At 34.4% G+C, this 15,346-nt stretch overlaps 1 protein-coding gene across 1 annotated transcript in view; it reads right to left on the reverse strand.

Moving 5' to 3' along the window:
- The window catches only part of LOC115215406 (beta-1,3-galactosyltransferase 5-like), a 28,900-nt gene extending 16,160 nt beyond the window's left edge, over positions 1-12,740 (reverse strand). Inside the window, exon 1 of the mRNA XM_036504319.1 lies at positions 12,429-12,740. The gene's annotated coding sequence lies outside the window, so the exon portion shown is untranslated. The remainder of the gene's footprint in view (positions 1-12,428) is intronic.
- Positions 12,741-15,346: the final 2,606 nt, after the last annotated feature.

The raw sequence follows: 15,346 nt of genomic DNA on the forward strand, positions 1-15,346 counted from the left end.
TTGTATGTAGAAAAATGTGCACTCCCAGTATTTCCACTTGCATCGTAGTATTCATGGTTTATATCCTTAAAAACATAGCATTGTAAAGTAATTACTGTCTGATACAGAATTTCAATCGCTTCTACGTCATCTCTGCATTGATGTCTACAGATGCTTTGAGTCTATAAAAGAAGATTATCACATTCAGTATTTTCAACGTACACAAGTAAGTCGTCGGAGAGGCGAATATTAAATCGTACAAGAAACAACCTGCTGGAAAGCAACATGCAATACATAATTTCTCATTATAACACTTACGTTCATATCCCACAGGTACCAATAAAATATATAATTTATGATAATTTATTTAAGCTACGCGGAGAAATTACTCAACAAAGGCTTCTTTTCATATTGCGTTACATTTGCTACACCTTGACAATGTCATTATGCGTATTTCATTGAAACCAAACTTTATAATTAGCATTTAAAGATGACAACACTACTTCCTTGTTGAATTTCAAATTGAATTTGTAATAGACCGTGGATAGAACTGAAATAGCCGCTCGTGTAGAAGAATTTATTAAGTTAACGCTTTTACTAGTATAACGAATCAATGATGAACATCAGTGTTAATGTGCACATATAGGTTTCTCCATACATTTTATAGTATGTATTCAGAGTAAGATTATCTTCAACCATCCTCCTTTCAGTATATTACAACTGGTGCAGTGCCGATACTGTACTGGTGATTAGCTGACTCTAAAACATTAAAGAAAGAGACGTTTCTATAAAAAAAAAGACTGAGCATCAACAGGCATTATAACGCAAAACTTCATATGAATAAAATAAATTTGTAAATATAATTATTGCTGAAGTCCCTTCCGTAACTAAGTAGAACGTTTCATCAAGCAGAACCATGTTGAATTACCCCGCCATTTAGTAATTAAAAGACGCATGAGTGTAATTATTTTATAGTATAGCATTTAAATAATTAATTATTTGACAATTTTTGTTCATGACCCCAGTTTTCAAGAAACATCACGATTTCCATTACGAATCCGATATAAATCAATTACGGTTTTCAATTTTACACATCAACACTATGCACAATCCTTAACGGATCCAAAGCTATTGTTTTATCGATCGGAAATTGTGTACATTCACACATGGCTTATATTACAGGCGGTAATTTATGACATCTTTCCCATAGAAAATGGTGATACGAGATATTCATTGAAAATTGATGGAACTTTTGTTGCAAATATTTCAATGACCTCTTAAATTTAGGAGCATTGAATGATCATAGAATACAAAACAGTATCAATAATAAACATAATAGTCGGAAGTTTCATCTAATAGCACGCTGCATGAAAATGTTGTGACTTAAGAGCGATTTTTATCTAATCGGTGGGACGGCAACATATCTTATGAGAAATCTTGACACAATCCTTGAAGATATTTTTTTGCATCAATGATAGGAGAGTCATTTTATTTTAAAATTGGTGAAATACGGATTTGTAGGTGTAAAGAATATTCGAGATTTATAGTGAAACTGTGTATCACGGAAAACAAACATGCAGTTGATATTTGTTAGCTGCTTTTACATGTAAAAATTCCTTCGTCGTCGGTGTTATTTGCTGTTTTTAGGTATAAGATGTTAGATATACAAACACATTTATATCGATGGAATTAGCAGAATAATTGAAATTAAAAATACATCATGAATATATGTAATTCTTATGTCTTACGAATAAAGATATTTTTCAGGATAATACGCGGTAACGTTTGTGATAGGGAACGTGTGGAATGGTTGATACTAAGAGTAAAGCCATGTGCATGTCTCCGCATGATGAGCATGTCTCACCAATTTCATGGCTATATATAGCAACCAACGTTCAGTGAAGCAATGACCTGATAGTGAATAAATACATTCTTTTCTACATTAGGCACAAGGCAGGAAATTTTGGGGGTAGGCGGGGCAGTTGAGTAGATCAACCCCAGTACACAACTAGTAATTAGTTTATCGCCCTCAAACGGATGAATGGCAAAGTTGACCTCGGCGGAATTTGAACTCAGATCGTAAAGACAGACGAAATACCGCTTAGCATTTCGCCGGGCGTGCTAAGGTTTATGCCATCTCACAGCTTTTAATCTTTTCTACTCCAAGCACAAGGCCCGATATTTTTAGGGAGAGTGCTAGTCGATTAAATTGACTCCAGTATGCAACTGATACTTAGTTTATCGACCCCGAAAGGATGAAAGGCAAAGTCGACTTCGGCGAAATTTGAACTCGGACCATAAAGACAGACGAAATACCTATTTCTTTACTAACCTCAAGGGGCTAAACACAGAGGGGACAAACAAGGACAGACCAACGGGTTAAGTCGATTATATCGACCCCAGTAACTGGTACTTATTTAATCGACCCCAAAAGCATGAAAGGCAAAGTCGACCTCGGCGGAATTTGAATTCAGAACATAGCGGCAGACGAAATACCGCTAAACATTTCGCCCGGCGTGCTATAGTTTTCTCCAGCTCGCCACCTTGTGAATAAACATATTATAAAAGGAATGCTGTTTTGCGGAGGCAAAATACATCGTAATCTTATATGACACAGACTGAACTTAAGTCATCACCAATAAAAGAAGAAATTTCTGGCATAGAATTTAAAATGAAGTTACACAGAAAAGAAGATATACATATATACATATACGTATCACCCCACCCCAACACAAATACATACATACATGCACATATACAAGCATACGCACACACATCGAGATTATCATACATTTTATAGCCAGTTATCCTTATTATATCTAAGAAGCTCATTGATCTTCTCTGATCGAGATTAGAGATTTTAGTAAAATGCAAACATACCTACAATTTTCTACAATCGAACTAGAGAACCCCACTCTATCTATATAGAAATATAGATTTATATACTTCGATAGTTTCTCTACGAATTAACTCCCATTAAATATTGTTAATTCAAATTGTAACAAGCTAAAGAGAACACAAATCTTTTCACGGTTTCTTCCAAAATTTCTTTTTTCTCGTTCATTTTATAAAAAATTCTCTTTCTTTCCTTCATTTCTTTCATTCTTATTTTTTCTTGCCTCATCTCAAAGAGCAGTCATATTCATTTATATTTGAAACAGGGTAACTTTTAGTAGTTCACACCTTTTGTTTATCCAATAATATCGTTATATGTATCTTTGTATGTAAGGTTGTATGTATCTATGTGTATAAACAGACACACACATAGGTCCTTATACACATATATACATACATACATATATATATATATATATATATATATATATATATAAATGTATACACACACACTCACACACATATAAATATATATATACATATATATATGTATGCATGTATGTGTGTGTATGTGTGTGTAATTGTAATTCATTTGAATTACACACTTAAATTGAAGCACCAAGCCAGTCCGTTTTTGTCCGAAAAGTTCAGAGTTAGATGAATAAAACGCAAACAACGATGTAGTTCTATACTTAAGAGATGCGGAAGTATTTACATTATTTACATTATTTACATTTGCGTATATTTGTCCTTAGGGATGAGAACCCAGATTCGAAATTGCCCTCAAGACACCTGATAAAGGCTGGAGGGTATATCCGTCAAATATCCGTCAGATGTCCTCTGCCACCCTAAATTGTAGTAGGCTTTAGGTATACATTTTTATCCGAAATGAATTCTTCCACAAAACTTGCAAATTCAAACAATGTAATTATTTTAGTTTCATTTACTCATGAAATTATACTAAAAAGTAACGGTTCATCCTTAATGTTGGAAATGTATGTAGCCGTCCACGTCCGGGGAGAGTGGTTTATTTCAAATTGATATCATGATCAATTAAATGGAGCCGCTTGAAACGGCCGTGATTCACTGATACATGGACATCCTTGTTACTTATTTGCTTTTGATACACACACACACACACACACATACACACACACACACCACACACACACATATATATATATATATATATTATATATATATATAAATGTATACACACACACTCACACACATATAAATATATATATACATATATATATGTATGCATGTATGTGTGTGTATGTGTGTGTAATTGTAATTCATTTGAATTACACACTTAAATTGAAGCACCAAGCCAGTCCGTTTTTGTCCGAAAAGTTCAGAGTTAGATGAATAAAACGCAAACAACGATGTAGTTCTATACTTAAGAGATGCGGAAGTATTTACATTATTTACATTATTTACATTTGCGTATATTTGTCCTTAGGGATGAGAACCCAGATTCGAAATTGCCCTCAAGACACCTGATAAAGGCTGGAGGGTATATCCGTCAAATATCCGTCAGATGTCCTCTGCCACCCTAAATTGTAGTAGGCTTTAGGTATACATTTTTATCCGAAATGAATTCTTCCACAAAACTTGTAAATTCAAACAATGTAATTATTTTAGTTTCATTTACTCATGAAATTATACTAAAAAGTAACGGTTCATCCTTAATGTTGGAAATGTATGTAGCCGTCCACGTCCGGGGAGAGTGGTTTATTTCAAATTGATATCATGATCAATTAAATGGAGCCGCTTGAAACGGCCGTGATTCACTGATACATGGACATCCTTGTTACTTATTTGCTTTTGATACACACACACACACACACACACACACACACACACACACACACACCACACACACACATATATATATATATATATATATATATATAAATATATATGTATAGGGGTGAAAAGGAACACACGAGTTGACATATATGAAAAAACAAGTCAAAAATAGAAAATGCTAAAATAATTTTATAGTGAACATTTCAGTACCGGTTTCGGTCATTTTGAGACCTTTTCAACTGTAACGATTAAGTAATTAAATTTAGAAAAATTAGAAGAAAAGTTTTTTTAAAAAGAATATTTCTATAGTAGTGTTCAGATTTAAGTGGCATTCTGCCTTTCTCTGACTCCCTTGTTTGCACTTGCGTGTTGGAGGTCGTTGTGAGTTCTTGGTAGGGTAGTAGAGGAAGAAGGCTGGTGAGGAAAGGGGTTGGGAGAATCTGGGAGTGCCCTGATGGTCGTATTTTGAATGGTCAGTGGCGGCTGGCAGCCTCAGTTCAATTCAGGAGAATATTTATATTGACAGGCTTGTTTATAGAATTTGCGTAGGTGTTATACTAAAAAACATTAGTGACAAGTTAAGGGGTAGGAGGTGGAGAAGTAGAAGAAGAAGAAGAAGAAGATGACGATGTTGATGATGATGATGATGAAGAAGAAGAAGAAGAAGAAGGAGAAGGAGAAGATGGCGATGATGGTGATGGTGGTGATGATTATGACGACGATGATGATGATAATGATGATGATGAAGAAGGAGAGGAAGAAGAAGAAAAAAACAGAGAAGGGAGAATATGAATGGGTTAAAGTAGTGAGGTGTTGTATGACTTGAAGTTGGTATGTTATGGATTATAGCTGTGATTTTAGCTGTGATTAGTAATGGATTCTTTGGAATATAATATTTGTGTGTGAATATTTCTTTTATTCTAAAGTTGAGGTATATTAACTGTTTGTCGTAGACCCGTTAAGAAGTGGCCTGTATTTTGCAATAAAGAGAGTTTCTTTACTTATTCGTTGTCTCAAGGTTGTATCGTCCCTAAATTGGTAGAGGAGGGAAATCCTGAAGCTTGGTGTTTTTTTGTTGGCGCAAGTATCTATGTGTTGGCTAAAAGCTATTTTTCTGTTTTGGGGAATTTTTATCTGGGATCTGTGCAGGGCCATTCGTTTACGCAAACTATTTTTTGTTTAGCCTATGTACTGCTCTTGACATCCGGAGCAGGTTAGTGAGTATATTAGGTTCTCCGAAGCACATGTGAAGTTGTTTTTCACTGTAAACCGTTGTCCCTGTTTGAAGGAGAACTCTGATCCCTCAATTAGATAGTCGCATATCCCGCAATTGGGTCTTCCACATTTTTTTACTGTCGGCTTCTGTGTTGAAGAGTGAATTCGGGCTTGTGTTAGGAGACTTTTCATGGATTTAGGCTGTCTCTTGCTTTTTATGATCGTGTGTGTTTGGAGGATTGTGTTCATTCTGTGGTCTTTTTTTAGGAGGGGTATGTTGTGGAGGATGGTGCCGAAGGCTTCGTTATTGAGAGGGTTGTGTGTGGAGATGTATGGTAAGGCTTTTGGTTGTAAGTTTTTCTTTGATTTGGGATGTCTCAGTTCCTTGATGTTAAGTTGAAGGGCACGTTGAATGCACTTGTCAATAAGTGAAGGTGGATAGTTCCTGGTGATAAGGGTATCTTTTAGTTCTTGTAGTCGTGTGTCTTTGGTGTTTGCGTTCGAGACTATAGTGCATATCCTTTTTGCTAGGTTGAAAGGGATATTCATCCTGGTGTGTCTGGGGTGGCATGAATTGAATGGAAGATATTGCTTAGAGTCTGTAGGCTTATAATATATGTCTGTTTCTATTATATTATTAGCTTTCTTAATGAGGATATCGAGGAAGGGGAGTTGTTGCTGGCTATATTCCATCGTGAATTGGATGAAAAAGAAGAACTAAAATCTCTCCAACGCTGGGAGAAAAGCGCCACTTGGTTCTCAGACTATGAAGCCGTCTTTCAAACAGAGCACGCCTCCAACAACCCTTTCCAGAAAATAAGAAAACCAAAACAACACCCAAACACCGATACACACCTGTCTAAAAATCGGAACCTTCACTACTATCAAAAAAAGAATACAGGACCTAACCCTAACTCTGTAAGCAGCCAGCGATACAATATCAGGAATACCCCCACTTCAAGCAGAGAAAGGATAAATCAACACCCACAGCATAGACACTGCAACCTTATCCCCACCCAAAGGAGTTACCAACGAAATCTACGTCCCATCAACCGGTTAAACAACCAAGCACAACAAACCCACACCACTTTCAATGATTATCCTCATTCGTTTGGGCCCTCAATTTCAGAAGTTCTATTTCCATTTTCATTTTTCCAGTGCCATTCTCTCCCTGAGGTGTCTTTGTGTTTCAGGTTCTTCTGTAATAGCTTTGAACTGGAATTTACGTGGGAGGATTAACGGGGTCCGGTTGAGCCATTTTTCGTATATATCCGCTTTGTTGTTGTTTTGGATCATCTTCCAAAAGGCGAACTTTCTATCTCTGAGTGATTTGTTCCATTGTGGTATTATGTGGTGTTTCATTTGTTATGTTGTTAGAGTATTGATCCCATATATTGACGCGTTTGGAGGTCCTTGGTTAGCGTTGTTAGAGAAAAATGTTCTAATTGTTTCGCATAAGTTTCCAAGGTTTTCGACAACACCCCAACTACAATGAAATGAAAGAAGACATCGCAGAATTCTGCAGAAAATTAAGACTTACTGAGAAGCTATACGATAAATACAACGAGGACGAATCGTTAGCCACAAATAGGAGTAACTACACCCCATCGAAAGGTAAGAATAAAACACTTGATGATTTCTGTGACCACATATCAAATTACCCATATCAACATATGCACAAACAAAAACACAAACCAAACTTCAGCAAAAAAGAATGGGCTGAGTTGAACAAATTAAAACTAGATAAAACAATAACAATCAAAGAGGCCGATAAAGGGAGTGCTGTTGTCTTAATGGATACGACATTTTACATAACTTTGGTACTTTCTATGCTGGAAGACACACCATACTATGAAAAGGCACAAAACTACAGTCAACAAAAAAATAATGAGGGAACTAAAATCCATATTAAACCCATACAAAGCAGGGCTCACCGACAAAGAATATGATTATATGACCAACTTCACAAGCAAAACCAGCCAATTCTACGGTATACCTAAGATCCACAAAAGTGAGAAAATAAGCAACGCATGCAAGATAGCTACAGACAAAATAATTAAAGTCCCTAATCCTAATGACCTCAAATTGAGACCCATAATAGCAGGTCCCGCATGCGAAATCCACCGCCTCAGTAACTTTTTAGACACCCTGTTAAAACCACTCCTAAAACATGTCAAAAGCTATATAAGGGACGACTTAGATATGCTCAATCACCTACCGAATACTATAAACAAAAACACCATACTGGTATCCTTCGATGTAGTCAACTTCTACTCCAATATCCCCCACAACCTAGGACTAGAGGAAATCCAATTCTGTCTAGAAAATCACGCCAACGAACTACCACATCGCATCAAAAAAGAATTCGTGATAGAAGGGGTTAAATTCATCCTGGAAAATAAATTCTTCGCCTTCAATGACAACTTCTACCGACAAAAATCGGGGACTGCGACGGGTACACGAATGGCACCCTCCTTTGCCAACCTAGTCATAGGATATCAAGAGATCAGTCTGTATCGTAAGGTTCTAGAAAGATATGGCAGCCCTTTCTCCATCTACATAGAAAACAACTGGAAGAGATATCTAGATGACTGTTTCATCCTTTGGCATAAAAATATAGAAAAACTCATAGAATTCCAGAAAATCTTAAACGGACTGGACGTAAACATCCAATTCACGATGGAATATAGCCAGCAACAACTCCCCTTCCTCGATATCCTCATTAAGAAAGCTAATAATATAATAGAAACAGACATATATTATAAGCCTACAGACTCTAAGCAATATCTTCCATTCAATTCATGGCACCCCAGACACACCAGGATGAATATCCCCTTCAACCTAGCAAAAAGGATATGCACTATAGTCTCGAACGCAAACACCAGAGACACACGACTACAAGAACTAAAAGATACCCTTATCACCAGGAACTATCCACCTTCACTTATTGACAAGTGCATTCAACGTGCCCTTCAACTTAACATCAAGGAACTGAGACATCCCAAATCAAAGAAAAACTTACAACCAAAAGCCTTACCATACATCTCCACACACAACCCTCTCAATAACGAAGCCTTCGGCACCATCCTCCACAACATACCCCTCCTAAAAAAAGACCACAGAATGAACACAATCCTCCAAACACACACGATCATAAAAAGCAAGAGACAGCCTAAATCCATGAAAAGTCTCCTAACACAAGCCCGAATTCACTCTTCAACACAGAAGCCGACAGTAAAAAAATGTGGAAGACCCAATTACGGGATATGCGACTATCTAATTGAGGGATCAGAGTTCTCCTTCAAACAGGGACAACGGTTTACAGTGAAAAGCAACTTCACATGTGCTTCGGAGAACCTAATATACTCACTAACCTGCTCCGGGTGTCAAGAGCAGTACATAGGCCAAACAAAAAATAGTTTGCGTAAACGAATGGCCCTGCACAGATCCCAGATAAAAATTCCCCAAAACAGAAAAATAGCTTTTAGCCAACACATAGATACTTGCGCCAACAAAAAAACACCAAGCTTCAGGATTTCCCCCCTCTACCAATTTAGGGACGATACAACCTTGAGACAACGAATAAGTAATGAAACTCTTTTTATTGCAAAATACAGGCCACTTCTTAACGGGTCTACGACAAACAATTAATATACCTCAACTTTAGAATAAAAGAAATATTCACACACAAATATTACATTCCAAAGAATCCATTACTAATCACAGCTAAAATCACAGCTATAATCCATAACATACCAACTTCAAGTCATACAACACCTCACTACTTTAACCCATTCATATTCTCCCTTCCCTGTTTTTTTCTTCTTCTTCCTCTCCTTCTTCATCATCATCATTATCATCATCATCGTTGTCATAATCATCACCACCATCACCATCATCGTCATCTTCTCCTTCTCCTTCTTCTTCTTCTTCTTCATCGTCATCATCATCAACATCGTCATCTTCTTCTTCTTCTTCTTCTTCTTCTTCTTCTTCTTCTTCTTCTTCTACCTCTCCACCTCCTACCCCTTAACTTTGTCACTAATGTTTTTTTAGTATAACACCTACGCAAATTCTATAAACAAGCCTGTCAATATAAATATTCTCCTGAATTGAACTGAGACTGCCAGCCGCCACTGACCATTCAAAATACGACCATCAGGGCACTCCCAGATTCTCCCAACCCCTTTCCTCACCAGCCTTCTTCCTCTACTACCCTACCAAGAACTCACAACGACCTCCAACACACAAGTGCAAACAAGGGAGTCAGAGAAAGGCAGGATGCCACTTAAATCTGAACACTACTACAGAAATATTCTTTTAAAAAAACTTTTCTTCTAATTTTTCTAAAGTTAATTATTTAATCGTTACAGTTGAAAAGGTCTCAAAATGACCGAAACCGGTACTGAAATGTTCACTATAAAATTATTTTAGCATTTTCTATTTTTGACTTGTTTTTTCATATATATATATATATATATATATACATATATATATATATATATATGAATATTTTGAATTGATAAAAGGTGTTTGTTTTCTAATTTTTTGTATATATATTATATTGTGTGAAATTTTAACGATTATGATTATGTCATACAATCGATTATAAATTTAAATATTAATTTTTAAGTATTAATTTTTAAAGTAAGAATAGATAGAAAATGTATTTTTCTATTGAGATATAATATGGCTTTAAAAATATAATAAGCCCACAAATAATCTAATCTTAGTTATAGTCAATGTCTAATTACCTAAATATGTAACAAAAAAATAATCAAAGTTTCTAGTTTGATAATAGATTTTTTTATAAGAAAAATTATTATTTTATTTATTTTTAAAAAAAATATTGTTTAAATATATATTATTTATTTAAATATTATCATTAACCTGAAGATTGACCATAACCATAATTCGAATTATTAATTGAATTTAAATTATTATTATTCGAATTAGGTTATAGGCATGAAACGATCTTAGTGGTTTTACTTTTTGTCGTATATTAAACTTTTTAATACTTTTTAATAGTTATATATATTTAATATAATATAAAAAATCAATTTAAATAAATATATAATTAAATAAATACAAAGTAAAAATGAAAATAATAATTAAAAAAATAATTATATATATATATATATATATATATATATAAATTTATAAGTATAAATTAATAATTTAAAAATTAAAAAAATCTTAACTTTAATTTAAATAATTGAAAATTTTGAATTTTATATTTTATATATTTTGTATATTATATTAATTAATTTTGTTTCTATATTTTGTTTTAAGTTTTTCACTGTTTGATTTGCCTAATAGTGGTTTTATCTCTAATTTAATATATATATATATATATATATATATATATATATATATATATATATATACATACATATATACATATATACTGTATACACACAATGGTATTTAAAGTCAACTAATCTAGCGGTACTCATAAAGTCAACAACCAGAGTCGTATATTTACTATACCCTACGGACTCAAAAAAATGTCTTCCTTTCAATTCATGGCATGCGAGACATAACAGAATGACACTTGTATCCTAACCAATTGGTTTTGTACAATAGAATGTGACACAAACATCCGTGGCATAAATCCCTAGAACTGAAGTATACTCTTCTAATTAGGAATTACTCGCTTCCTTGAATCCATAATATAATTCAACAAGCACAGAAATTCAGTATCGAGGGACGTATAGAGCCAATACAAAGAAATAACTCGAAAGCAATATCCCTTTCCTACATCGATATGTCTATAACATCATGTTTCATAACTTAATTAAAATGAACCCCAGGATGATCCAAATCCTCCAGAGGTACACCACCAGAAGCAGTAAAAGACAATAAAAAAATTAAGGAAAACAATACTAACACAGTTTTAACTCCATCCAACAAAACAAAAGGAAAAACAAACAACTGTCATAACTTAGTATAGGGATCAGAGATCCGTTTTAACATGGCAGTTTATTACAGTAAATTAACATGGGCGTCTGAAAGTCTAATCTATGATCTATGCATTTCGTCAACGAACGCTCCTGCATAGATTGCAACTTAAAAATCGGGAATAATACAATATATAACTCAGTGAACACATGTGTAGATATGAAACAACGCAATTTGCTCTGACTTCTATACATCATATCAATATGTGACGGGGAGCTGGTAGAAAAATTAGCACGCAAGGCAACATGCTTAGCCGCATTTCGTCCATCATTATATTCTGAGATCAAATTCCGACGAGGTCAGCTTTGTATTTCATCTTAACGGGGTCGATAAAATTATTCCTCCTGAGCAATGCGGTCGGTGTATTTGACTTAAACCGACCCTCAAAATGTCTAGCCTTGTACTAATATTTAAAGCAAAATTTAATATCAATAAATTCTCGTATCAATGAAATAAGCAATATATGGAGCAGTACAAATTTGCAGATGTAATGTGGATATCGAACTGTAAGAGTCTAGCTTCGGCCTTCTCGCCTCTGAAAGAAAATTTAAGACTGGTAACACATTATTTAGAACGAAACTAGCAATAAAAATCATAATATTACAACATAAATTGTGACTTACATGTGAAAAACAATCTCAAACACAGACGCTGCTTCTGGATCTCAAACTTCCCGCTAAGGGTGAGTCGAATTTTATTTTATGAAGCTGATTCTTAAATCCCGTTCAGAGAGGAATGAAATACAATCGCCAATAATGAAATCAAAATAAGTCTTTATATGTTTGAGTTATTGTAATCAGAAGGATACACGATGAATGATATTCTGAGATATATATATGTGAGGTTAACTTTGTAAGATGTTTCGCATCAATGTACATGTAATTGTATGGTAGCTTCTTTCTTCTAAAACTCGGGGATAGGATGTTGTATATCTGATAGTTTGTGATCAGTATTAGCAGCTGTTTCGCAATATTAAACATACACAAATTTGTTTACATAAAATCTACATCCAACATATTGTTCAAATAAGTTTCAAGTATAATGTTCTGTAGCATGTGTTACGTATTTAAATATGTTGTCCAAGGAACGAAATATGTTATCAAAGTTTGCTTCGAAATATATCGATTCGTAACCGAGATATAACACTTCAAACAAAGGCTCGCATTTACAATTTTAAAGCAAATCCCCGTTATTGAGAGCACTGGAATATATAACTCACGGTATAACTATCACTCTTCAGAGATTAAGTTTTTCAAAAGCAGAAAGGAGAAAATTGATTCGAAGTCTACAGATCGAAGCCATCAATGTAACTGAAAAAGTATCTATAAAACTTACCAGAATTTTATCATTTAAGTATATACGTGCATGTTTTACATGCAGTCATATCCATCAGAATACATACATAAAACAAAACATGCAAATATGCATATACACTAACTCTTCACATATATACACATACATGCAAAAATGCTATCTTTGCCAATGAAAAAGCATTAGATAAAAGGTTTATATCCGACATTTTTGAATTGGCAAGAAAGCTTAGAATAAACCTAAAGAATAACATATATACATATGTATGTCTAATTCCTCATCTTAGGACTCATAGCCCCATATGTCCACACACATTATAATAATGCTCGCTGGCGATGCAAATTCTACTATCAAATTAACACTAATACAGCCATCCATGTGCCTAAACATATCATATTACTCACAATTCATTTTGCACATCGTCTGACCTTATATATTGCGTCATAATCAAATGTCGTGGGCCTCCTTCCCATTGGGTAAACAGGCCGTTGCCTTGCAGAATCACTTTAGGAACATATACAAAGCATAGTACTATGTATTCCTGGCCAACCTATCGCCAATCACATCAACGTTATAGGTGATACTATCACGCACTAACCACTGTGCTGCATCGCTACACACCATGATTTCACTTTCTCAACGAAATGGACGGAACAACGTTCTACTTTCGAAGGTGTCAACGACATTTTTCCCTCTCGACGTTTTCTGTTACTCCTCATTCCATTCCTCCTTCCTTCCTAGTTCCTAGTTTGCTTATTCTGCCACGTTTTACTCATCTATGAAGCTGACGTATTCTTACGCTACTTGCTTGTTGCAGTTGTTTTTTTAATCAGTAGATATAATACCTGCAGTCTCCCATTAACGCCTCTCCTTTCAGTTGTCCTCTTGAAGGAGGACAATGTCCCAAAAGTTGAATCTTCTGCTCACGGCAAGCACACCACAGTACTATTTTTATCAATTTTATTACATAATATGTTGCAGATGCAGTACACCAGGCTTATTGGCAATTGCGTAATTATATATAGAGAAACACACATAATATTTTCACTTATTTTTCAAAATCTAACCACATGGGAATTGTTGACGATTTTCTTCCTCTTCCTTCCTCTTCTATTGGACTATACTCTATTTCTGAAGAAGAGCTCTGCTCGAAACTTCAAACCATTGCCCTTCCCTGAAACTCTGCTAATACTTTACATGTACCACGTTCTTGCGTTGTAGTATTTTTGTGTTTATACTTCGTGTTTTGGGTTTTTTGCTATATATATATATATATATATATATATATATATATATATATATGTTTATATATATAATTTCAACAATTGAGGGTAAAATTAATTAATTATTAATCAATTTCACCAAGTATTCAGTATGCAAAGGGACCATTTAAGGCGAATTCAAATTATTACATTATATAAAAGGGCTTAGTAAAATAAATTACTTTGCCACATACTGAACTCATTAGAAATAGTAGCTAAAAAAACCTTTTTAGAACTATTTCTAATACTTAAAGAAAATCTCTCTCATATAGTGTTTGCTCAATTCAACTCACGAAAGTATGGGGGTAAAGACATTAAAAAATCAAATGCAAAGGTTATTTGAGAACGTACGTTTCTAGATTAGTCAACTCGACATTTCTATCATCAGCTCAGAACTCCTTGGTTTGGATTTGAAAATCTCTCTCATATAGTGTTTGCTCAATTCAACTCACGAAAGTATGGGGGTAAAGACTTTAAAAAATCAAATGCAAAGGTTATTTGAGAACGTACGTTTCTAGATTAGTCAACTCGACATTTCTATCATCAGCTCAGAACTCCTTGGTTTGGATTTGAAAACACTGAAAGTGGGAGCATACCCTTTCGGCTTCTTATCGCTTCTGAAGATCTGCTCGAAACTAACAGTGCCAGCAAACTCAAAATATGCAAGCGAAGAGTTTCTGCTCTCCCCTTTCCACCAGCGTGGGTTAAAATCAGTAAACACTATGCTTTTTCGGTAAAATCCGAAGCATTAAATAGAGAGAGATGAATTATAATTTCAACAATTGAGGGTAAAATTAATTAATTATTAATCAATTTCACCAAGTATTCAGTATTCAGTTCTAAAAAGGTTTTTTTAGCTACTATTTCTAATGAGTTCAGTATGTGGCAAAGTAATTTATTTTACTAAGCCCTTTTATATAATGTAATAATTTGTTTATATATATATATATATATATATATATACAAAC

The sequence above is a fragment of the Octopus sinensis genome, linkage group LG1 (assembly GCF_006345805.1).
Source record: "Octopus sinensis linkage group LG1, ASM634580v1, whole genome shotgun sequence".
NCBI lineage: Eukaryota > Metazoa > Mollusca > Cephalopoda > Octopoda > Octopodidae > Octopus > Octopus sinensis.